This window comes from Thalassophryne amazonica, chromosome 3 (genome assembly GCF_902500255.1).
Source record: "Thalassophryne amazonica chromosome 3, fThaAma1.1, whole genome shotgun sequence".
NCBI lineage: Eukaryota > Metazoa > Chordata > Actinopteri > Batrachoidiformes > Batrachoididae > Thalassophryne > Thalassophryne amazonica.
Genome location: NC_047105.1, coordinates 86,378,383 through 86,404,923, shown reverse-complemented (window position 1 = coordinate 86,404,923; position 26,541 = coordinate 86,378,383). Strand labels below are relative to the sequence as shown.

General features: G+C 40.5%; 1 protein-coding gene across 3 annotated transcripts in view; it reads right to left on the bottom strand.

Annotated features, from left to right (window-relative positions):
- dlgap4b (discs, large (Drosophila) homolog-associated protein 4b) overlaps window positions 1–24,274 on the bottom strand; it is a 529,323-nt gene extending 505,049 nt beyond the window's left edge. For all 3 annotated transcript variants that reach the window (XM_034167027.1, XM_034167029.1, XM_034167030.1), the window contains exon 1: window positions 23,953–24,274. The gene's annotated coding sequence lies outside the window, so the exon portion shown is untranslated. The remainder of the gene's footprint in view (window positions 1–23,952) is intronic.
- Window positions 24,275–26,541: the final 2,267 nt, after the last annotated feature.

Here is a 26,541-nt window from a genome sequence, read left to right as displayed (position 1 = left end):
GGCAAAATTTGATGCAGTAGCGCTGCTCCAGTCATTCCGCCATTTTCCTTCCAATGAAAATCCACAGACAGCACTACACACGTCCTCACACAAAGGTTGCTTGGCAGCAACTGACGCAATCGACAGGTGTGAAAAAGTTCACACATGCGCACGAAGGTTCAAGGTTGGCTGATGCAAGCACACGTGATTCAAATCCATCAGGTTTTTGCAAAAAATAAAAAGGTCCGATACTTTTCTAACAGACCTCGTATAAACTTCTAAATTTCTTGTACTTGTGCTTTTCTCCATTACTGCATCGACCAGGGACACTTTTGAGCGTGCAACAAGCTGTCTCTCTACTGCAGCATGAGGTTAATTAACAGGCTGCATTCATGGCTGAACGACATGCACATGCAGCTGCAGCCTCTCCGCTCACAGTGTGATTTCATCATGACTGCATCAAAATTAATGCCATTATCATTTTAAAAACAAGTCATCATAACACAAAATCACACAAAAACTTTGCAATTAATCCACAGTTCACATGCGTTCGATGGGGAGGGGGTCCGTACAGATCACAGATCAACTGTGATCCATTACACTACTAGTGTTTTGTATCTTAAAGTATTAAGGTCCCCTTTACACATAACATGAAAGATGCAGAAACTGGAAGAAAATCCACAAACCAAAAACGAAATGGGGAACTAAAAAAACATTCCACCTGCTGTCGGGAGGGATGCACTCACTGTTGGACAGGCGTGCACGATACACCGGCGACGGTTTCGTGCACACTCCTGCACTTGCACAAACACAGTGCGAGCAGCTGGAACGTGTTGCCCCACATCACACCTCTACTGTGGAGAAAATAAAAATAAAAACCATACACCATAAAAAAAAACCAATTTACTGTATCCCTCTTATCAAGCGGACAATGCAAGTATGCAAGTATGAACCGTCTGTTCCTTTGTAGATGACCCATGGTCATAGACGTACAGTCATGACATGACCTGAATGAAGCAGTGCGCTCTTATTATGTCCACAGCTGCTAGCCCGGCATGTCCAGATGGCCCTGCACGCGTGTCCGGCCTGACATGCATGTCCTGTGAGAGGCACACCGCAGGACAGACACTGCGTCATGTGGAACATAGCTCACGTGGGTGATGTGACATTTAGATCTGCTGCATGTTCACATGATCTGACAGTCCGTTTCACCTGGGACAGCTTGTCAATGTGCGCTCTGTCCGCTCGTTCGCTGCGATATATGTTTTTATGTATTTCTACGTGAGGACAGCAAGCACACACATACGTGTCATGGTGGACAGTTGTAAGGTCATGTGACGGCCAGGACCAGAGATCTCAACAGCTGGTGCTGTTGGCAGCCATGCCCCCTGTCCGTTCAGCGCACAGACCAAAGTGTCACTCTCTGTTTCTGTGTTATGTGATTTCTTTTTTTAGTTATTTGTTATGTAACTGTGTGTGTAGTTATTTTAGTACTTATTAATATACCTGTCCTGGCTGTGGTCTCTGTGTTTTTAATGTGACACGTCATGTGCACTGAGCCATCATTTTCAGCTGTCAGTGAGTCTCTGGCTGACGATCAGCTGAGAGGCATCTTGCTGTGCTGTGTGTGCTCAGACATGGCTGACCGGTCCCCATCTGTACATAAATATCAGCATTTCATGCAAGTGTGACCCCCCCCCCCCCGCACACCACATGTGGGGGTGGGGGAGTGGGGGGCGCGAATGTCACACATACCACGTGTTGTGGGGGGGAGCTGGGGGGTGCAACAACACGTGCGATACACATGCATGCCACATGTTAAGGGGGAGCCGACACTCTGGCACGCCAAATGTGTGTTGCTTGACACCTGCTGAGAGAGGGATCGAATGGGCACTCACAGGGCACTCTCTTTCTTTTGGCCGCTGGTGTGTGCGAATGGTTGTGGCGACACGTGTACGAGGCGTTGGAGGCAGCTCTGATTTTTCAGGAATGGCATGCAATTCCTCCTTTGTGTGTGAGTCGGCTTCAATCGTACTATCTGTGAAGGGGCCCTAAACTCAACAAAAATATAAATGCAACACTTTTGGTTTTGCTCCCATTTTGTATGAGATGGACTCAACGATCTAAAACTTTTTCCACATACACAATATCACCATTTCTCTCAAATATTGTTCACAAACCAGTCTAAATCTGTGATAGTGAGCACGTCTCCTTTGCTGAGATAATCCATCCCACCTCACAGGTGTGCCATATCAAGATGCTGATTAGACACCATGATTAGTGCACAGGTGTGCCTTAGACTGCCCACAATAAAAGGCCACTCTGAAAGGTGCAGTTTTGTTTTATTGGGGGGGATACCAGTCAGTATCTGGTGTGACCACCATTTGCCTCATGCAGTGCAACAGATCTCCTTCGCATCATCCGTGAAGAGAACACCTCTCCAACATGCCAAACGCCAGCGAATGTGAGCATTTGCCCACTCAAGTCGGTTACAACGACGAACTGGAGTCAGGTCGAGGCCCCGATGAGGACGACGAGCATGCAGATGAGCTTCCCTGAGACGATTTCTGACAGTTTGTGCAGAAATTCTTTGGTTATGCAAACCGATTGTTTCAGCAGCTGTCCGAGTGGCTGGTCTCAGACGATCTTGGAGGTGGACATGCTGGATGTGGAGGTCCTGGGCTGGTGTGGTTACACGTGGTCTGCGGTTGTGAGGCTGGTTGGATGTACTGCCAAATTCTCTGAAACGACTTTGGAGACGGCTTATGGTAGAGACATGAACATTCAATACACGAGCAACAGCTCTGGTTGACATTCCTGCTGTCAGCATGCCAATTGCACGCTCCCTCAAATCTTGCGACATCTGTGGCATTGTGCTGTGTGATAAAACTGCACCTTTCAGAGTGGCCTTTTATTGTGGGCAGTCTAAGGCACACCTGTGCACTAATCATGGTGTCTAATCAGCATCTTGATATGGCACACCTGTGAGGTGGGATGGATTATCTCAGCAAAGGAGAAGTGCTCACTATCACAGATTTAGACTGGTTTGTGAACAATATTTGAGGGAAATGGTGATATTGTGTATGTGGAAAAAGTTTTAGATCTTTGAGTTCATCTCATACAAAATGGGAGCAAAACCAAAAGTGTTGCGTTTATATTTTTGTTGAGTATAAATACCTTAGTTAACATCTACACCATTAATAATTTTTACTTAACAAAGTTAACTCTTAATTCAGTTAGTTAATGCTTCCTACTGCAATAACATACCCTTATTGTCAAGCATTACCAAAGCATTTTCTAGCTTTAATAAATTTTAGTCTGAATATGAACTATGTATGATAAGGTGCTGGGCGCTCTGATTAACAGTGAAAAATGTTGACATTTGGTAAATTCATTTGCATAACTACCTGATAAATCCAACAAAAATGCATTGATTGAGAATGTGAAATACACCCACACCCACTATTATCAAATACCTCACATCTTAATCCTGTAGCACAACAGTAACATTCCTCCTTTCTTTTCATAGTGTTGCATTATGCAGTCATTGGGTGTTGGGTAGGATTTGAAATCTCTCTTTATCCTTGCTGCACAAAAGGAGTCTTTTCGCATTGTTAAACATGTCTTGATTGTTTCCTAGTACCCCTCTAACCTAGGTGACCCATCACATTGAGTGCCGGATTGCAGCAGCCTCAGCGGTATCACCCCACTGTGCCTGCCTGAACCACTGCCAAGTCCCCTATCAGAGAAATGCCGCTAGAATGACTTATTGCCTGCAAGCCAGCTGAAAAGAGGGTTTAGTGTTCATACCTGGGCCAGCCACCTCAGGGGAAGTGAGTGCAAGCTGTAATTATAGTGGATAGTTTGAGGGATTTAGTGCTTAATTGAATGTCAAAAGTGTGAGCTACATCCACACGACTTTGATTTCAGGAAAGGAAAAGTTGGAAGTTGGTAAGTTTTTTTCCAATCATTTGTTTTGTCACTGTCTGAGTTTTAAGTGTGAAAGAAAAGAGAGTCAGGTAAACAACAATCAAACATGGCACTGACGTGATTGCTTCTGAAAATTACACATCACTTTGTGGCCATTTGTACCCTCATCTGTGATCAGCAGAGTTGTCAAAATTTCATTTGAATGACAAACATTGTTTTCCCGCAGTTCCATTTTCCTTCTTGGCAATCACCACTGCTTTACAAACAATACTGATATTGACTTTGAAGCTTTGCTTGGCATAATCCACTTTAAACTGTATTGTTATCTTATTACAAACCAAGTCGTTTCACTTTCTGCAGCTGAAACTTGCAACTGAAAACATCCCACAGCAAATAGGAATCAAAATAAGATGATTATTTGACGTTTCACCGCATAAATTATTCATATTTGACATTGTTTGTTGGAGTTGCCAAATTCTAGGTTGTGAGCAAATATGATGTCTCTATTTGCTGTCAGTATTTTTAAAAAAGACCCTTCATGGAAAACACAGTCACAATTTTGTAAATAGAAGTGAGGCTTTGATCTATTTAAAAAAAGCCACAGGTTTCTTGAAAAGAAGTCTAAAAAGGACACAGATCTAAAATATGTGGTTTCTGTTGCAGACACAGTTACTCACTGGGAGCAGCAACATCTTATCTCTCTAGTGAGGCCATTTAAATATAGACTTTGAAAACTTTATCAGTGTGTGCTGCTTCACGATCTTTTGACACACAACCTTATTCTCGTTTGTCTTTTTATTCGGGAAACATCAGCTTGGACTGTACCAATTTGTGTCACGAGCAGAGATTTTCTATAGGACAAAGAATTTTTGGAGGTGGGGAAGACCTCTGCTTTGACAAAACAGAAGAATCTGAAGCCTAAGTAGGGTGGCTTTTGATGGAGACCGGCTGGCTGTGAAAGCCTGTAATAAAGTTTGCCGTGTTTCTGTGCAAGGTGTTCCTTTGCTATATTTCGAATAAACTTCTGTGACACAACACAAGCGATGCTAATGTGGCAGCACTTGGTGAATGAGGCCACAAACAGCCATGCAAGGCCACTCAGAACTACACAGGCATTTCTGTTTAGGGCTGCACAATATTGGAAAAAAAATTGACGTGATTTTTCTTTTTTTTTTTTTTTTTTGCCTATGGTGATATATACTGTGATATTTGAACATCTTGCAGGATTTTTCTGAATACACTGAAAGCTCCTGAAAACACTGTAGTACATGCCAATATGTGGCGCTGTAATGCTTCCACTGTGGAAGCGTTTTGTGGATGTTCCACAAGAAACAGAGAAGAAGACAGGTGAAAGCAGCCAGTTAATGTAGCAGGAAAAGCTACAACTTTTCCAACATGGCACACTGACTAAAATAAACCCTTTAAAGAGAAAGAGGGTTCATGCTGATCATCTAAAATATACTTTGATAACCACCTCATTCATACACAGGCAAGGTGGGTTAAGTGTCTTGCCAAAGGACACAACTGCAACATGCAGATCTTTGACTGGTTGGGAGCCGGATTTGAACCGCCAACCCTTTGGTTACAAGTCAGCTTGCTCTACCAACGGAGCTATTGCCGCCTGAAAGTAACTCTTAATAATAACAATAAAATACAATTTATGCACTAAAAACATTTTAATGTGCGATAAACACTATATGTTTCACCAGCTTTTTGCAATGTAAAAACATAATACAATGCTAAAATACCCTCGGCCGCATGAGCATGTAATCAATGAAAGGGTGTGTAGAAAGAATGTGATTTTTGACCCCTTACAATAAGTCAAGGTTAGCCATCTTCGAACTTGTCCAAGGATCCTAGCAGTAATAGGACGAGACTTATGCTGAGCACAGACGGACGGACGGACACAATGTCTTCACAATACTCGATGGCCATATTTTGGCCTCGAGTAAAAATAAAAATGAAATTAAATCTCATAAATAGAATTTGTATATAAGTATTTCAAATATAACTTATTTTAACCAAAGCATGAAAACAATAGGTTTTATTGGAATATTTGAATATATGAATATGGAAGTTTGCCATCAAAGTCCTCTTAAAAAATCTCTTTGCATTTAAATAATTTATTGAAAAAAATAAGCAACTATGAAAACAATCATTAGTGGCAGCCGTGAAGATTTTATAGAGCCATGATCACCCCTGATACCATGGCAGGCATTCTCTCCTTCACACACACATACTGTTTTTCACAACACACCTCCTGCCCGTCTTTACTCTTTTCTTTTTCCATTACATGCTGTAGTCCACGCTGCTCCTTCTTATCCCATCTTCTCTGCAATCCCACAGGATTACCATCGACGTATTTGAGGGATCATCGTGACTCTGAGGTCACAGAATCCAGAGTGCATGCTCTTCAGTTTCAAGCATTTCTTCAATCTTTCATGTTGACAAGAAATTCACACGCTACACTCAGTCATGTTTCCCATCTCATAAACCAACAGGACTGTGGGCTCGTGTGCTTCTCTGAGCATGTGTGCACAGCAAGCAGAGAGGACAGAGTGCTTCTGAGATTGATCAGATGAGATGAGACACATTTTGACCATTGGAATAGGTAGAGCGCTAAAATGGACTAGAGAGTGAGACAGGAGCTCGATATGAATCTCCTCAGTTATCATACGTGATAAAGTTTTCAGATTTTTTTTTTTTTTAATTAGTTGGAACAAATTGAGGCCGTGGACAGCAGTCGCTTTTTTTAGGCTGTTTTTCAGGTCACACAAAAGCGGTGCTAAGAGGGGAGAAAGACCTAAATCCACTGCTAATTTAACATAATGAGACGCTGCAACCTACTAAGACACTGCAGCATTTCACATGATGATATGTGCCAGAAGCATGGGCGCAATTTAGTGGGGGACATGTCTCCCCCACCTATTCAACCGGGGGGACAGAATATGGTATGTCCCCCCCACCTTCTGACATATATGTGTACTTGAAACATACTATGCCAGTGTTATGTGCAAAACCATGTCAGAATAGTATCTTTGTTTCTGCATGTTTGTATTTTTAGCAGCATTGACTTGTTTACAACACCTGTTTCTTGTTTGTCACATTCGGAATTTTCTGGGACTGCATTTGCCCAGATTTGAAACCAAAAACAGTTGCCTCTAGGGACTAGTGTCTACACATAAGTATCAATGGACCATATGCTAATTTACTAAATTCTGAAAGTTAGAAAAGGAAATCAGAAAAGCTATCTGCAATTATTGCTTGATCTCCAAAATCAGTCTGTGCAAGCGAAATTATGTTCAGTATGAGTGTTGTCATTAGTGCCACTTCGAAAATTAAATTCATGATAAGTACACTCAACAAAAATATAAACGCAACACTTTTGGTTTTGCTCCCATTTTGTATGAGATGAACTCAAAGATCTAAAACTTTTTCCACATACACAATATCACCATTTCCCTCAAATATTGTTCACAAACCAGTCTAAATCTGTGATAATGAGCACTTCTCCTTTGCTGAGATAATCCATCCCACCTCACAGGTGTGCCATATCAAGATGCTGATTAGACACCATGATTAGTGCACAGGTGTGCCTTAGACTGTCCACAATAAAAGGCCACTCTGAAAGGTGCAGTTTTGTTTCATGGGGGGGGGATACCAGTCAGTATCTGGTGTGACCACCAGTTGCCTCATGCAGTGCAACACATCTTCTTTGCATCATCCGTGAAGAGAACACCTCTCCAACGCGCCAAACTCCAGCGAATGTGAGCATTTGCCCACTCAAGTCGGTTACGACAACGAACTGGAGTCAGGTCGAGACCCCGATGAGGACGACGAGCATGCAGATGAGCTTCCCTGAGACGGTTTCTGACAGTTTGTGCAGAAATTCTTTGGTTATGCAAACCGATTGTTCCAGCAGCTGTCCGAGTGGCTGGTCTCAGACGATCTTGGAGGTGAACATGCTGGATGTGGAGATCCTGGGCTGGTGTGGTTACACGTGGTCTGCAGTTGTGAGGTTGGTTGGATGTACTGCCAAATTCTCTGAAACGCCTTTGGAGACGGCTTATGGTAGAGAAATGAACATTCAATACACGAGCAACAGCTCTGGTTGACATTCCTGCTGTCAGCATGCCAACTGCACGCTCCCTCAAATCTTGCGACATCTGTGGCATTGTGCTGTGTGATAAAACTGCACCTTTCAGAGTGGCCTTTTATTGTGGACAGTCTAAGGCACACCTGTGCACTAATCATGGTGTCTAATCAGCATCTTGGTATGGCACACCTGTGAGGTGGGATGGATTATCTCAGCAAAGGAGAAGTGCTCACTATCACAGATTTAGACTGGTTTGTGAACAATATTTGAGGGAAATGGTGATATTGTGTATGTGGAAAAAGTTTTAGATCTTTGAGTTCATCTCATACAAAATGGGAGCAAAACCAAAAGTGTTGCGTTTATATTTTTGTTGAGTATAATTTATCCTAAACTTATGATCTGTTGTTTTTTCAAACTTATGCAAAAACAAGTCTTGACAAAAAAAATACAGTATGCAATAGTTAATAATTATTAAAAGCCTGTTCTTTCATATTTCTGAATACATTTTACCACATTGCAGTTGTTTGTTTGTTTTTTTTATGAAAACTCAACCTATCATTCTTTTTGAGTTCTACAAGTGGTGATACCTTATTTACACCAGGATGTTAATAAAATCAATGCTGGCTATTCTCAGAATAAAGTACTTATATCCACAGTTTCAAATTGCATAAGTCAAATGGTGTCCACTTTATGGTCTTCTCAAAACATTAAAATTACTGTTCTGGATGCTGAGAATGCATCTGAGCTTATCTAGAAACCGTTGGCTTCTGGGGGCCTAAAGCGGCCCCCACACCCCTGGCCTATGGGCTTCGGCCCTGCGGGCCTCGCACTTTGTCCCCCCAGTTTCTAGTTCTAAATTGTGCCCTTGGCCAGAAGAACCAATGTGATGAAATTGGCTGGAAATACATTATTGTTTTATCTTGATTAGCTCCAACAAAGTGTCAAATAGGACCAGATTCTTCTCATTGTTCATGTCACTATTTAATTTATGAATGCTTAGGTCAAACAGATGTTAATGTAGCTGCTCTGCCTCCTCGCCTCTCCACACTGGCTGTAGTCAAACATGCTGCGGAAAAGTGAGGGAGCAGAGCTGGAAGACTGCTTCATCTGATTTTGTGCAATCAGACTGAAGTTACCGTGTCTGAAAGGAGGAGTGATGTTACAAAACCCTGGTGTGTCTCTTTAAAATCTGTTGAAGAGCCTAAAATGATTGCGGTTTGCTTAAACTAAAATTCATGAAATCATCCAACCGTAGAGCTAAACTAGGTCATCAGGGGCCACATGCATAAACGATATGTTCGCACAGAAAACATAAAAATCTTTTCAGAAGCCTTTTCCCAGACATGAATTAGTTTTTATATCAGAACAATGTGCCTGGAGACAGTGCGAACCTCACACATTATTCTGAGTAAGTACAAGTTAATACCTTATATCAGTGGTTCCCAAAGTGGGCCGTGCGCACCCCTGGGGAGTGGGGCGTGGCATCATTGCAGGCAGTCCGCGACAAGGCTAAATACAAACAATATACTTTGTGTTAGATGGCTAGCAAACCATGGCAATCGTCAGCGGACCGCTAGGGAAACGTAAGGGCAACGATGACACTGCAACAGACAATACTAAAGCAAACTCAAGAAAATATGATGATTCATATCTTGCCCTCTGCTTCACCTGTAAAACGGTGGGTAACAAAGAGAGACCACAGTGTGTGCTGTGCCTCAAAGTGCTAGCTTCAGACAGCATGAAGCCAAACAAGCTAAAGCGCCACTTAGAGACCTTACATCCTGCACACACACAGAAGTTCTTCAGGAAGAAACTTCTCAGCTGTCGTGCACAACAGAGTAGGTTTCCAAACGCAGCTGTTTCTACAGCAAATACGCAACTTGCCTGTTATAAAGTAGCTTACAGAGTTGCAAAATGTAAAAAACTACACACCATCGCTGAGAAATTAATACTGCCTGCAGCTATTGATATGGTTTCCATGATGATTGATGAAACAACCGCCAATAAACTAAAGACTATCCCTCTATCAAACAATACAACTGCAAGGCACATCTATGACATGTCAAAAGATATGGAGGAGCAGCTCAATGACAAGGTACAGGACAACCGTTTTGCTCTGCAGGTGGACGAAGCCACAGATAGCAGCAAGGACTGTTTATTAATAACATATGTCAGATTCATCGATAGTGAGGATTTGCTTTTCTGTAAACCTGTAAAAAACAGGGCCACTGCGGATGAGTTGTTTAACATCATTGACACTTACTTGAAAGATGCTGATTTAAAATGGGAGGACTGTTTGGGAATCTGCACAGACGGCGCTCAAGCAATGGCTGGGAGACGGGGAGGGCTGCAGGCGCTCATCAAGTGCATCTCCCGGACGTGCAGTGGACGCACTGCATGATACACCAAGAGGCGCTTGCTTCCAAACAGCTGAGTCCTGAGCTGAATGATGTTAGGACCGACGTTACTGCCACAGTAAACTTCATCAAAACATGACCTGTCAAAGCCTGGATTTTCTCTGCATTGTGTGAGGAGATGGGCTCCGACCACACAGCTGTACTGTTCCACAGCGAGTCCCGGTGGCTGTCATGGCAGAAGGTTTTATCCAGGGTGTTTGATTTGCGGGATGAGATCAAAATCTTCCTAGAGGAGGAGGGTAACAAGCTTGCCCACAAGCCGCAGAACACAGTGATCCCATGCATGAAAAAACACATCATCTCTACCCTTAAAACACATTTCCAAAAGTATTTTCCAGTGCAAGATTCATCAAAATATGACTGGATCAGAGACCCCTTCAGTGCAACTCCAGCTGATGACGTTAGCACAGCAGAGGAAGAGCAGTTTGTTGATGTCACCTCAGACTCAAGGATGCGACTGGAGTTCATGTCCAAGACATTGTCTGCATTTTGGGTCGGAGTGGAGAAGGAGTACCCACTGCTGGGCAGGAGAGCCTTGACTACACTACTCCCTTTTGCCACATCCTACCTGTGTGAGATCAGTTTTTTCTGCTGTTGCCTCCATCAAGACAAAGTACAGATCAAAATTGGACACTGATAATGAACTGAGGGTGGCTGTTTTACAGCTGCACCCAAGGGAAGATCTGTGGCACAAAACAAGCCCACTGTAGCCACTGACTTATTGCAGGGCTGGAAGAAAACATATTCAAGATGTTCAGTGTTTTATTCACAGGGAATTGTTCATCCTCAGACATTCAGAATTTTAAAAAACAGTAAAAAGCTGTGGCTGTTATTTCTACAAAAGTTCAAAGTTTCATTGAGGTTTATTCTATAAACAATAGCAGTTTGTGACTGAGTGTGTTTGTCATACATTTACATGTTGATGTGTACAGTCAAGGGTGGGGGTGGGGGGGTGGGGCTGAGACAATTTTGATTGGCCAAAGGGGGGCCTGGCAGAAAAAGTTTGGGAACCACTGCCTTATATGATGTAATGGAAACAAAATATAAGGATAAATGTTGAAGTCAAGTCTAGGATTATGCATTGTGGACATATGTCACTGCATTCACAACCCCACAGAACCACCTTGGGCCCTGGATGAAACACCTAGACAAACATGAGGTCCATCCCCACGTCTCAAAAGCAATCATCTATCCACATGAAAAGTAGTTGTTCCCATGGCCTTCTCCAGCAACACTGAGACACCTGTATGCTGGATCTTGCACAGAGAAACGTGCCACATGGCCAACATGTCACAGCTAAAGTTCACTCACAATCCATCTTTGCTTCCCTAGGTAACCATCCATTCGATACAAAGTCATTCTAGCTGTCCAGCTGTAAAGATCCTCCAAAGAGACCAAAGACATCCAGTCATCAATTTAGGTCACTGGTTAGCTTCTAAGTCTCACAGTAAGACAGGAAGCACCAGGACCCTAAAGACTTGGACCTTCATTCTGCAACGTTATCAGCATCTCCAAACATCTCTGTCCAGTATCCTTATGACTCTATAAGCTCTTCCCAAGCGTCTCTCAATCAAAAAAGCCGAGGACCCAAAGATGTGAATGTCACTGCCAAGAACTTTTCCATCTGAAGCAGAAACTGAAAGAGCTTTAAATGGGAAAGTGCTACATAAATGCAATCCATTTACATACTTGTAGTGGTGCAGCATAGCAAAGCAATTGTGCATCAGATTTGGCACACATATTCTAAATTTACTAAGTTTATTTTCAGAGATGGGGCCATTTTGGAGCTGACTTCTAATGACCTACAGGGGTCAATAAAGAATTACACAGGGGTCAAACTTTTTAAATGCTCCAATCATGTTTAAAACTATATCACATTATTTGTTTGATCATAGTGATTCCAAAAAGGTATAATTTGGACTATCTATGACTGAATGTTCTGGAGTGATGGGGTAAAAACAGCATGGAATAGTTTTGACTGTGTTGAATGTTTGGTCTCCAATGTAAAGGTCAAACAAGGTCAACGTCCATTGGATTCTATGACATATGCCACGTTACCTGGTAACATGATAACAAAGCATGAAAGATGGTGCAAACTATTCCTTTTTAAAATGCTATTAACTCACCCAATAATTTGCAACTTTTTTTTTTTTTTTTACCAAAATTGGAGCAACTTTAAGTTTTGACCCCTGTACAAATTGAAACTGACCTTTGTCACAATTTTTGCTGGTTTTACCTCATAACACCAGAACATTCAGTCATAGATAGTCCAAACTATACCTTTTTGGGTGACAGGTCTGGACTGCAGGCAGGCCAGACTAGTACCTGCACTCTTTTACTACAAAGCCACGCTGTCGTAACACATGCGGAATGTGGCTTGGCATTGTCTTGCTGAAATAAGCAGGGACGTCCCTGAAAAAGACGTTGCTTGGATGGCAGCATGTGTTGCTCCAAAACCTGGATGTACCTTTCAGCATTGATGGTGCAATCACAGATGTGTAAGCTGCCCATGCCATGGGCACTAACACACCCCCATACCATCACAGATGCTGGCTTTTGAACTTTTGCGCTGGTATCGGGGAGGTCTTTTTCCTCTTTTGTCCAGAGGAAACTACATCCATGATTTCCAAAAACAATTAGAAATGTGGACTCATCAGACTACAGCACACTTTTCCACTTTGCGTCTGTCCATTTCAAATGAGCTCAGGCCCAGAAAAGGTGGTGGCCTTTCTGGATGTTGTTGATGTATGGCTTTCGCTTTGCATCGTCGAGCTTTAACTTGCGCTTGTAGCGACAAACTGTGTTAACTGACAATGATTTTCTGAAGTGCTCCTGAGCCCACGTGGTAAGATCCTTTACACAATGATGTCTGTTCTTAATGCAGTGCTGCCTGAGGGATCAAAGGTCACGGGCGTTCAATGTTGGTTTTTGGCCTTGCCGCTTACGTGATGATGAAGATGATGAAAACTGTTTATTTCGAACATTTGATACAACAACAATTACAAGATAGATCAGTAAAGACAACAACAAAAAAGTTCCTACTGTGTACCCAACATGTCCGAAAAGGGGTAGGGTGAAGCATCAGCTTGTTTATCCCTACCCCTTCTTCCCCACAACCAATAATACCCTTTGCCACATATACACATAGATTCCTACACACCTAAACCAATATCAATATATATACACATATACATATACATACATACACATATACATATCTCAACATACATACACATATACATATCACAACATACACATATATACACATACACATATACACACATATATACACAAACATAAATATACACCTACACATATACACACATATATACACAAACATAAATATACACCTACAAATACCTACTTACATACAAAATACTATATATTTACAAGCCGAAGCGAAAAACAAAAACACCCTAACCCTCATTACCCTTCCTCCTCCCTATACCTAGAAAAAAACATATTTTTGTACCGCTGTTTGAACTGGTTCATGCTTGGACATTGCTTGAGCCCCACTTCCAATCTGTTCCACATCCTCACCCCACAGACAGAAATACAGAAACCTTTTAATGTTGTTCGTGCCCACTGATGCTTTAAATTAAATTTCCCCCTCAGACTGCAATCCCCTGATCTGTTAAAAACATATTTTTAATATTTGCTGGAAGTAAATTGTTTATTGCTTTATACACGATTTGTACTGTTTGAAAATGAACCAAGTCTGTGAATTTTAAGATTTTGGATTGTAAAAATAGTGGATTTGTATGATCTCTATAGCCAGTATTATGAATAATTCTTATAGCTCTTTTCTGCATTACTGATAGTGATTGTGTTGTACCTTTATAAGTATTACCCCATACCTCTGCACAGTACTGTAAATATGGTAAAACCAGTGAGCAGTAAAGAATGCGGAGTGAGTTGTGGTCCAGAATATGTTTCGCTTTGTTTAGAACTGAAATGCTTCTTGACAGTTTACTTTGTATATGTTTTATATGAGTCTTCCAGTTTATCTTATCATCTATTATCACCCCCAGAAACTTATTTTCATGTACCCTTTCAATATCTACCCCCTCGACTTGTAACTGAACCTGTATGTCTGTATTACAATAGCCAAATAACATGTATTTTGTTTTACTTAAGTTTAATGATAATTTGTTTCTGTCAAACCATATTTTCAATTTTCCCATTTCTATACTGATCCTCCTCAGTAACTCCTGCAAATCCCCCCCTGAACAAAAAATGCTTGTGTCATCTGCAAATAATACTAATTTTAATATTTTGGAAACATTGACAATATCATTTATATAAATTAGAAACAGTTTTGGACCCAATACTCACCCCTGTGGGACGCCACAAGCATTGTCCAAGCATGATTATGTATATTCCCCCAACTTCACAAACTGTTTTCTGTTACTTAAGTAGCTTCTCACCCAGTGCAACACCAACCCCCTAATCCCATACTGTTCAAGTTTACTGATTAATATGTCATGATTGATTGTATCAAAAGCCTTTTTAAGGTCTATAAATATTCCAACTGAATGTAATTTGTGGTCTATGGCGTTTGTAATCTCCTCAATTGATTCTATTAATGCAAGTGATGTTGAACTATGTGCTCTGAATCCATATTGACTATCAGTAAGTAATTTATGTTTATTTATGAATTTGTCTAATCTATTATTGAATAACTTTTCTAATAATTTGGAAAATTGTGGAAGCAAAGAAACAGGTCTATAATTTGTGAAGTGGTGTCTATCCCCAGTCTTACACAGCGGCACAACCTTAGCTATTTTCATTTGATTGGGAAATTTACCGGTTTGAAATGATAAGTTACAGATGTATGTTAATGGTTCTACAATCCATTCAATGACCTGTTTTACCACCACCATATCAATTTCATTTAAATCGGTAGATGTTTTATATTTACAGTTATTCACAATGTCTATAATTTCTTTTCCATCCACTGCTGTAAGGAACATTGAACAGGGATTTCTTTCTATGAGATTATTATCCCAATCCTCAGGTTGGGAATTGGGAATTTTTTCTGCCAAGCTTGGTCCAATATTTACAAAAAAATTATTAAAACCGTTGACTACCTCATCCTTATTTTCCTTCTTGATATTATTATCAATGAAATACTGAGGGTAACTCTGTTTTTTATTACCATTTTTGATAATGCTATTTAATATATCCCATATTCCTTTAATATTGTTTTTGTTATTATATAATATGTTACTATAATATTCATTCCTACATACCTGTATAATATTAGTTAATCTATTTTTGTATTTCTTATATCTATTTTCTGCCTCTTTAGTCTTTAGTTTTATGAATTCTCTATACAGTGTATTTTTCTTATTACATGCATTTCGTAACCCTTTCGTCATCCATGGTCGAGCTTGGATTTTTTGTTTTCTGTAGTCTTGTTTAATTGGACAATTTTTATCATATAATGATGTAAATATTTGTAAAAAAGTTTCATATGCACTATCAACATCACTTTCACTGTATACCTTTTCCCAGTTTTGCTCCTGTAAATCCTTCTTTAGTGTGTTCATGTTTTCCTCTGTCCGCACTCGCCTGTATTTTATTTTCTCCTCTGGCTGATTCCGCCGATGGTTTCTATTATAAATGATGAAAACTGGTAGATGATCACTAATGTCATTGATTAATAATCCACTCACAGTGTTATTCTCAATATCATTGCTGAATATATTATCAATTAGGTAGCACTATGGGATGTAATTCTGCTTGGCCTGGTGATTTTTGGATATAAACTCATACTGTACATTATATTGATAAATTCATCTGTTATTTTATGCTTATTTGGATTGAGCAGATCAATATTTAAGTCACCACAAATGAACACAGTTTTTTGATTAGTTTTTGAGAACATTTTTCCCATACAGTCAGTGAATGTTTCAATACTAGATCCTGGTGCTCTATATATACAGCTGACTAATACATTTTTGCTTTTTTCTTCACATATTTCAGTAGTTATACATTCTAATAAGTTATCAATCACAGTTGTCATATTGTCTACTATTTTATAATCCATGTTCTTATCCACATACACAGCCACTCCTCCTCCACTCCTTTCTGTTTACACAATTAAATTCATATCCATCCAGTTCAAAATCCATTCCTTTATCTTCATTGATCCATGTTTCTGATATAGCAATTATGTTAAATATTTTTTAAATTAACTTAAATATTCTTTAATGTTGTTAAAGTTTGCATATAGACGTCTGCTGTTGAAATGGATTATTGATAATTTGTTATCCGTTTTAATGATCCGATTAAACTGTTCATCTGTATAATAGCAACAACTGTCATTGATATTTGAGAAGAAATTATTGTCCGGGTCTATATCGTGCTCCAAGTCCAGTACATTGTGGTCTGTGTATTTAAATGTTCTCAGTTCTAGTTTTCCATGATCAGCAATCCTTTGAGTTATATCCTTCTTGTCTCCAGATGTAGATGATATAGTAGATGAATAGGTTCCTCTGGTCTGTGTCATGGTGTTGTGATGTGTTTGTGTCCTCATACCTTATTGGTCGTATTTGTCCAGATCCTCGATGTTCCCGATTACCATAACCTTCGCTTGTTCTGGTGTTCCGTTCAATTTGATAAATGTTTTGCAGTTGGATGTCCATGTCTGTTGAATTTTTCCCTGCTTTTTTAAGAAACGAGCTTTCCTGGCGATGTCTGCATTTCTTTTGGTCAGATGTTCATTGATGAATACGTTTGTTCCTTTGAGTTTCCGTCCCTGTTTTAACAATGCCATTTTATGTTTTCTGTTGACAAACCTTATTATAACTGCTCGCTTGTCTCCATCCTCTCTCCTGGGCAGGGGGTGGCACGCTTCAATGTTATTACAGTCCATTTGAATACCTTTAGATTGCAGGAAGTCAGCCACCTGTTGTTCCACTGAGCTGGCCTCCTGCTCACTGGCCTCCCCTCCGCTGTCTTCTGACACCGCCCGTGCGTAGGATCGAGGTTTAATATGAATTCCTGTAATAATAACGTCGTTCATCCTTGTGTACTGTTCCAACTCCGCAACACGGTTCTCCAGGTACACCAGACGCCGGTCTTTCTCGGCATTCTGGATCCGGAGAGCCTTCACTTCTTCCACCAGTTCCATAATGGATTTCTGCTGCATTTTAACAACAGAGATTTCCTCAGACAAAAAGTCCAGGGACTTTTTGATATCGTCTCCCTCCTCCGCCGTCAGTGCCTTCTTCGGACCCATGGTCAGATAACTCCGCGCTGGCGCCTCGGGCCTCGGTAAAGCCGCGCCGGTGGATGTGCGCTGACGCCTCGGGCTTCAGGTGGAGCCGTGCCGGTGGATGTGCGCTGGCGCCTCGGGCCTCGGTGGAGCCGCGCCGGTGGAAAACAATCCTGCTGTAGGCGGTTTTACGATGATAAAAACATGTATTTTTCATCAAGAGTAAACGCCACACACTCTATGGTAAACACACGCCAACCGCGGCGGAAACGACGTAAAGTGAGACTGTGTCTGCACAGTCTCTTCCTTTTAGAATGCACAGAGGCAACAGATGCAGGTCGGGTCAATTTTCCCGTTTTAGTAGAAAGTTCTCCAAATTCTCTGAATTTTCTGATTATGTTATGGACTGGAGATGATGGAATCCCTAAATTCCTTGCAATTGAACATTGAGAAACATTGTTCTTAAACTGTTGGACTATTTTTTCATGCATTTGTTCACAAAGTGGTGATCCTCACCCCATCTTTGCTTGTGAACGGCTGAGCCTTTTGGGCATGCTCCTTTTATACCCAATCATGACACTCACAGTTAGTGTCCTCAGTTCCAAAACACTTGAGTGTTGTTAGAAGGAAAGGTGAGGGAACACAGTGGTAAACATACCACTGTCCCAGCTTTTTTGAAACATGTTGCAGGCATCCATTTCAAAATGAGCAAATATTTGCACAAAAACAATAAAGTTTATCACATTGAACATTAAATATCTTGTCTTTGTGGTGTATTCAATTGAATATAGGTTGAAGAGGATTTTTATGGAGCTAAATCCAGGCCAAAAGTTTTGTAATCTGAAAATAAAAAAAGATTGAAAAAAATTAATTTTGAAACTGAAAATTCAATGTTTGTTCTTGAATTTTATAATCATTTAAAAAGTATTATCAAAATAAAAATAAGTGTAAGATATATATTTTTCAGTTTAAATAAATTTTTGATTCAGCTCTGTAATTTTTTTGATCAAATAATTTATTTTCATTCATATTTCTTTTTTTCACCTTCAGATCTTTTTTTTCCACTTTCAGATCTTATTTTTTTAGTTTTAAACTTTTGGCCCTGTTCTGGCATGAGAGGGTGTGGCTTCAATTGAGAGGTGTGGAAATGTGAGTGACAGAAGAGCAAACAGTCCTCACATACATGATGTTGCTTTCAGGAAATGTGGGTACTTTAATAGATAATGACTTAACACTTTCTCTCCACTGTATTGTCTTGATACCTGTAAATAAAGTGATCCTAAAGATGTCTATTACAAGTAATTCTAGACCACTCTTGGTCATTTTTGAAGTTTAAAAACTGGAAAATATGCAAGATTGTAAAGTTTAACGCCTATACCTAAAAAAAAACAATGTGTCCCAAATCCACACAAGACCGTGAACGCAGCGCAGCATTGCCGCATGGCTGCATGAAAATGAGGCAGGTCACTCATTTTACAGGCTGCAGTGGAGTGTTACGAACTTTCTAAGTGACACACAGAGAGACCTGGCTCAGCAGATCTGAAGGAAGCTTTAATATGGACAGAACCAAACAGACCTAAGCTGCACGCTAGAGCGCTCCGGCTACCTGTGGTGTGAAGAGGCGCGCCACTGTGGCACTCCGCTGCTACCAGAAATCCACCGAGCTGATCCACAAGCTGCCCTTCCAGCAGCTGGTGAGAGAAATCGCTCAGGACTTTAAGACCGACCTCCACTTTCAGAGCTCCGCTGTGATGCTCTGCAGGAGGCCGGCGAGGCTGACCTGGTCGGCAGCTTGTGGATCAGCAGCTCGGTGGATTTCTGGTAGCGGTGGATCTCTCTCAGCGCCTCAGTGCCGGGTCTGTAACGGCAAGGCTTCTTCACACCGCCGGTAGCCGGAGCGCTCTTCTGGCTTGGGATTTGGATTTACCAGCGGTCTGCTTGGATAAGCTGTGAAACTGCCGTCCACTTTGTTACATTGTCATTAAATTCACTATCCGTTACAACATACGGATCCACTGAACCCACTGCTACACATCGATCACAATAAACAGCTTTATCTCAAGGGTTTAAAGCCTCATAATAAGCTTTCATTCTCTCTATTTTCTTTCACGCGCCAGCCGTGCAGTAATCCATGATGGAGACGGGAGCAGAGTCAATATCTATCGAAGTACCCATGTTTCCTGAAAGCAACATCATGTGAGGACTGATTGCTCTGCTGTCACTCACAATTCCACACCCCTCTCAATCGAAGCCACGCCCTCCCATGCCAGAACGGGGCCAAAAGGTTTGAAACTGAAAAAATAACTGAAAGTGAAAAAAGATCTGAAGGTGAAAAAAGAAACATGAATGAAAATAATTCCAGAGCTGAATCAAAAATTTATTTAAACTGAAAAATATATATCTTAAACTTATTATTTATTTTAATAATACTTTTTAAATGATTATAAAGTTCAAGAACAATCATTGAATTTTCAGTTTCAAAATTAATTTTTCAATCTTTTTTAATTTTCAGATTACAAAACTTTTGGCCTTGATTTAGCTCCATAGATTTTCAAATGATTATATTCTGTTTTAATTTACATTTTACACAATGTCCCAACTTCACTGGAATTGGGGTTGCATTCCCTGCAATGTAGTCCCCGCAACTCATAATGTGTGAGAATCATGACAATACTTTGTGTGGGGAGTACAACAAATGAAACTACACTGTGTGACTGTAAACAAAAATGAGGATCTGACATTCCCTGTGGGATACCCACACAAGCTGCCCTGGGACCACCCTGAAATCGCAGAGATGATTGGACAGACACAGTTCTTCTGGAAGCAACTGAGGGAGTTCAACAGCTGCGGCTTAACTGCTGAGCACGCATGGTCAGATTCTGTTCCAAAATGGAGTAAATTCATTTTTTTCCCCTCAAACGTCTACCCACAACACCCCATAATGACAACGTGAAAAAAAAAAATTGTGTGTTGGGGGGGGGGGGGGGGGAATACATTTTGGCAAATTAATTAAAAATAAAAAACTAAGCAATCACATGTGCATAAGTATTCACACCCCTTGCTCTATATTTTGGTGATGCATCTTTGGCAACAATTACAGCCTCAAATCCTCTTAAATATGACACCACAAGCTTGATGCACCTATCTTTGGGTAGTTTTGCCCATTCCTCTTTGCAGCACCTCTCAAGCTCCATCAGGTTGGATGGGGAGGGTCGGTGCACAGCCATTTTCAGATCTTTCCAGAGATGTTCAATTGGATTCAGGTCTGGGCTCTGGCTGGGCCACTCAAGGACATTCACAGAGTTGTCCTGAAGCCACTCCTTTGATATCTTGGCTGTGTCATCATCCTGATGAAAGATCAACATTCAACCTAGTCTGAAGTCAAGAGCGCTCTGGAGCCGGTTTTCATCCAGGATGTGTCCATACATTGCTGCATTCATCTTTCTCTCAATCCTGACTCGTCTCCCAGTTCCTGCAGCTGAAAAACATCCCCATAGCATGATGCTGCCACCACCATGCTTCACTGTAGGGATGGTGCCTGGTTTCCTCCAAACATGGCACCTGGCATTCAGTTCAGTTCAGTTTACTCACATAACAGGTATTAAAACATATCAGAATATAATAAACTTAACTTGATAAATTTGTGTTACATTAATTAATGTGACCTGATCATGAAACACATAATTTGAAGTATCTTGTAGTAAGTATCTATCAGTATTCACAATTATCTAGAAATATTAGAATGATTTAATGTACCTGAATTAACTAACTTAAATTATTATATTTTTCTCACTTCCATGTGAGGTTTATATCCAGATGACCTTTTGCATGCAAAATTTCTTGGTACAATTACTCATGGCTGACCTGACACAGGAATCAACCTGCCAGCTTTTGAGTTAGCACACAATCTGTTCTGCTGTTTAAGCCATGGTCACCAAAGTCTTAACTTTTGCTTCGGTAATGTATTTTTTTTTTTTTTTTTTTTTGGTAAAGGAATTACATTCGACTTTATTGTCAACACTGCCCACTTTTTTCCTTTAAGACTGTACTCTTATTTTGGAGAGTTATTAAAGAGTTATTAATTTTTTAACTGGAGGTATCAGATAGCCTATGTCCTGGAAATAAACAAAAAAGAATATGGCATCAGTAAACATTTTTGTGATGAACTCATCCTGTTTGTCAGCTGTGACTGAGGTGGTCAACCAGGTCATTGGTGTATGAAGAAGTCAGTGTAGGTTTTTTTTTTTTGTGTGTAGAATAAACAACACTCTGTTCTCACTTTCACAGACACACATCCTGAAAGCTCACAAGTTATAGAATTCTGCCTAACTGAAATCTGACCACAAATTTGATCTTGTGTTTGATGGAATAATCCCTGGGACTTATGCCCAACAATGTGTGCAAAAAACAAACAAACAAACAAACAAACAAACAAACAAACAAAAACTGTAGGCACCACAACTTTGGCACAACAGTGCTTCCAGTCTTCTGTTGATTTCACTACATTTACAACGTTACAGGCTACACAGAAATGTTACAGATTAGGAAAGTATGGCAAAGGAGGGAAAAGTTTTTTTAAAGCACTTGAAAATTCAGCTATATTTAAAACAAGGTTTTCCAAAATATGAACAATTCCAATCCTGTGAGTTTAAAGGAAATTGAGAATGAGGCTTCAGTATGACTGCCCCCCCTCCCCCCAAAAACCACAATAACAACAACAACAAAACAAAAACCTCTCTGAAAAGACCAAAATGAAAAATGAAAATCCCTGTGTGGAAATAACACATCATAATACAAGAGGGAGGTGATGGTCAGTTGGTAGTTAACCAGAAGATCCTCAGTTCAAATTCCTCCCAGACTGCAAAATCACTCAGGGCCCTTGGGCAAGGACCTTAATCCCCAAGTTGCTGCATGTGAGTGAGTGTGTGGATGAATGTGAGACAGTGCTAGAAAACACTTCATGTCAGCAGTCATGTTCTTCCATGACATAACAGGTCTGGAGACCTATTTCACTAACAACTTATACCATTTGGAGCATAATTTGGAAAGACCATGACTTTTATGCAAAGCAACCAAGATAACTGAAGCTTTGGGGAATGATCGTACACAGACTGAAGTTTAAGTCCAGCAAATTTCAAGGAATTTGCTGGAACTTTTTAGGCTTTATTATAATTTTATGGGTTCTGGTTTTTTGTTTTTGTTTGTTGTAGCCCAGTCTCACTTTTTTTTTTTTTTGTTAGACCGTCACAAAAATGTAATACATTTTGCAGTCACCCTTTGAACATTAATTTTAAGTGTAACCCTAACCATAACCCCCAACGATTACCCCCCTCCCCCCCGTGTCACCTCAAATTTCGTGATACATCACAAAAATCAAGATTAATAGATTAAATCACTTTTTGGACTTAATGAGATTGGGTTGATAATCAACATCCACTGACCATTGTGGGGTTTTGTTTGTTTAATATTTCTTATGAGCTGCAACATTATGAATTATTGCAAAATATTTCAAACTGTTAAATTTGAGACATCAGAAGGAATATGTTAATTTAAAAACAAACTGACCAAGCTTACTGCACTTCACCGGAATACCTGTTGTGATTTATTTGATAATAACAGTACATGTGCATAGAACAGTTATTGCAGTGAATAAAGCAATAAAGCAGATAAACTTATTTCCATTGTGGCTGTCAGAAAGACCTTAGCATACTGGAGTTATACGAGTTATGGAAACTTAAAGGGTTTAAAGCAGTCAGTTTGAGTTGAACTAATCAGATTTTACAGTAACCCTCTGCAAGGAGACTTAAAGAAAAGTTAGTGATGATGCTCCACACTGAAGCAAAAAAATAAATAAATAAAATAAAAATGCAACCTCCACACTTTTGCTGCAATATATGATTTAACTTTCCCATCTGAGTGTTCCTTTCTGTGCACATGCAGGCAGACAGCGAACATGCCATTAACCTAATCTGAGGGCGCATAAAGTGGCTGTGATCCAGCGTGCTCCCTATGACCGTTACGCATTCCTTTACCGCGCGCAAAAACACAGCGTCGCATCATTTCAGACCTCACAGCACCTGACAGAGTCCTGCTCTGTGTACAAGCACAACGACAGCGTCCAAAGAACATCTTTACCGACGCTGAAACCGCAAAGGCGCAGCTGCAAATGACTCCAAAGCAGCGCTTCACTTCCAACATGAGTCACCTCTCCGCCCACTTTGAACCAACCGCGCACTAAACCCTCATCTACACAAACACCAAGCAGCAAACTGGAGATATATTATATACACACACATTTTGGGTTTTACCTAGAAATCGGTTGCAGCCGTGTTGGAGGATGTATCCGTTAGTGAACTTCCCGAGCGGGGCATCTGCTTTTTGGAGATGTGTTGATGGAGGAGATGAAGTAGAAGAGAAGACTGTGAGGCTGTGTCAGGTGCACTCAGCCAGCAACGGAAAACCCTCAGCGTTTGTTTGTCCTCTCCGGTGCCTTATTTGTCCGGTGAGCCCGCGCGTTTCCTGCGTGGGGAAAAGCGAGAGTCCACGACGGTCTCCATTACAGAGATGCGCTGAGAGAGAGAGAGAGAGAGAGAGAGAGAGAGAGAGAGAGAGAGAGAGAGAGAGAGAGAGAGAGAGAGAGAGAGAGAGAGCGCACAGGGGCGTTACTTGACATAAAGCTCTACTGGGCATAGACCCCCCACCCACTCACCACCGTTACTGGTATCACTTTTTTCCTTTTTTAAAGCCTGCTGCATGTGTTATACAAATAATGAATGTTTAAGAGTGCAATGGTAAAAGTATTTGCAGGAGTTGGAAGATGGAATGCTCCATGCAAGGAGGTGAGACTAAACATTCCACCTTTCAGTAAATGAATTATTCTTCACACTGCATGAAACACTCACTATTTGTGTTACATGACACCTAAATCGACCTGTGTCTTTTGATATTTTATATAAAATTAGACCAGTGTTACTTCTGAGAACAGGAATTCAAAAGCAGCGGGGCAGAGATAGTTCTGCATCTGCACAGCAGTTCACTACACCTGCCAGACGAGCCACGAACTCAACGAGTGCCGCTGAGGAGTGAAGCAGTGTGTGAAAGCACATGTCTGCTTTCCTCAGTGCTGTAAAAAATAAAATCGCTAACCAACATTGCCCATGCAGTTCTTCATCTGAGCTCACACTGACAGCTGCTAGATGTCCCAGAAAACACTGCATAAGCTTCTAATGGAAAAATGGATTTAGCTTCATCTTATCACAGACGGATTTTTACAGAAAGGTAGTGGAGTCATTCAATAGAGCAAACAGTATGGAACCAAAGTCAATGGTAAATGGAACCAAACTGGATTGTCCTATGCAATAGGACGAACAATCCTATGTGATGTGATGTACAGTCTGTCAATCAAATGACAAGGATCTGTTTGGGTTATATATAATATACAAATAATGAATGTTTGAGTTCAATGGTACGAATATTTCATGAGATGAAAGATGGAATGTTTGATTCAATGAGGCAATGCCGAGTTGAATGGTACAATCCAGCTTTCACTGAATTAAATACTCGTTCATTGAAAGAATGAAAAACATTCATTATTTGTTTTATATAACAGCTAAAACAGATCATTGTCATTTCATATTTTATTAAGTTATAAACAATAGAAATGGGACTTACAGTACATTTTGGTGTGTGTCACTGCTGTTTTGATGTCAGCAGTTTGTGTACTTCCTCAGTCCAGTCAAAAATCACATCAGAAATTTGTCCAGGTTGTCATTCTAACTTCATCCTTTTCATCCTAACATTTCTAGACAACTTGCGGAATAGTGGATTTGTTTTTGTGTGTGTGTGTGTGTGTTAGAAGAATTAACACCATCAATTACCTTGTTCAAATCGCTGGCTGTCAGCAAAACAAACTCTGCCCAGTTTAGCTAAATGTGCAGAGCCTTGCAGTGACTTAAGTTGTGAATATGTGCTATATAAATAAACGGAACTGAACTGTGGAGTCGTTCAAGTGAGCCAAATGTATTGAACTAATGGTAAATGGAACCAAAGTGCACAAAAATTTTGATAAATCATACAGTAGGCTATTTCCTTATCCAATGGGACACATAAACAATGCCAGGTGACATACGATCCTCCAATGAAATAACAAGGATCAATTTAGGTGTTATATAAATTATTGTGAATAAAATATAGTTGTGAACACAAGCTAACCTGTTGCTTTGTTGTCTACCTGCCTGGAAAACATTAACGAACTGTTTTTTTCGAGCCCACGTCTCATGTTTTTTTTTCATCCTCCCGTCTCAAAATGATTAAAATTTTCATGACGGGGTTTTTTTAAACTCACTATTACTAACCCATGGCCTAACCCTACTCCTTCCCCTAACCCTAACCACAACTGCACTTTTAATAACATTCACCTGTCATGGAATGAATTTGAAAAAATTCGTGCTCCCATGATGAAAATTTTGCACTTTTCGTGACAATATGATGAACCAATAGATTGATGTATATTTCGTGCTGCTGAATCATGACACAACATGATCATGCACTAAATGGCTCATCTGCTAGCTCATCTGCTGTCCATCTTTACTCATCTTTAAAATGTGTCCATGACCTTACAATGTTTGGAAAAAATGTTCACATAAGCAGACATGCTCGCATGGTGGGCAGTTGTTAGTTCATATCCGTCAAACTTGGCATGTGTTCTCCAGCTGAGACATCCAGAACCACAGATCTCCACAGCTGCTCCTGTCGGTGGCCACACCCCCTGCCAGTTCAGCACACACACCAACGTGTCACTGTGTCTGTTGCAAGCCACACCCATGGGGCACTTAGACAAATTTCAGATCTATCTCGAAAGCGATCGTCAACTGACTGTTTTCGTGCTAATAGTGTGA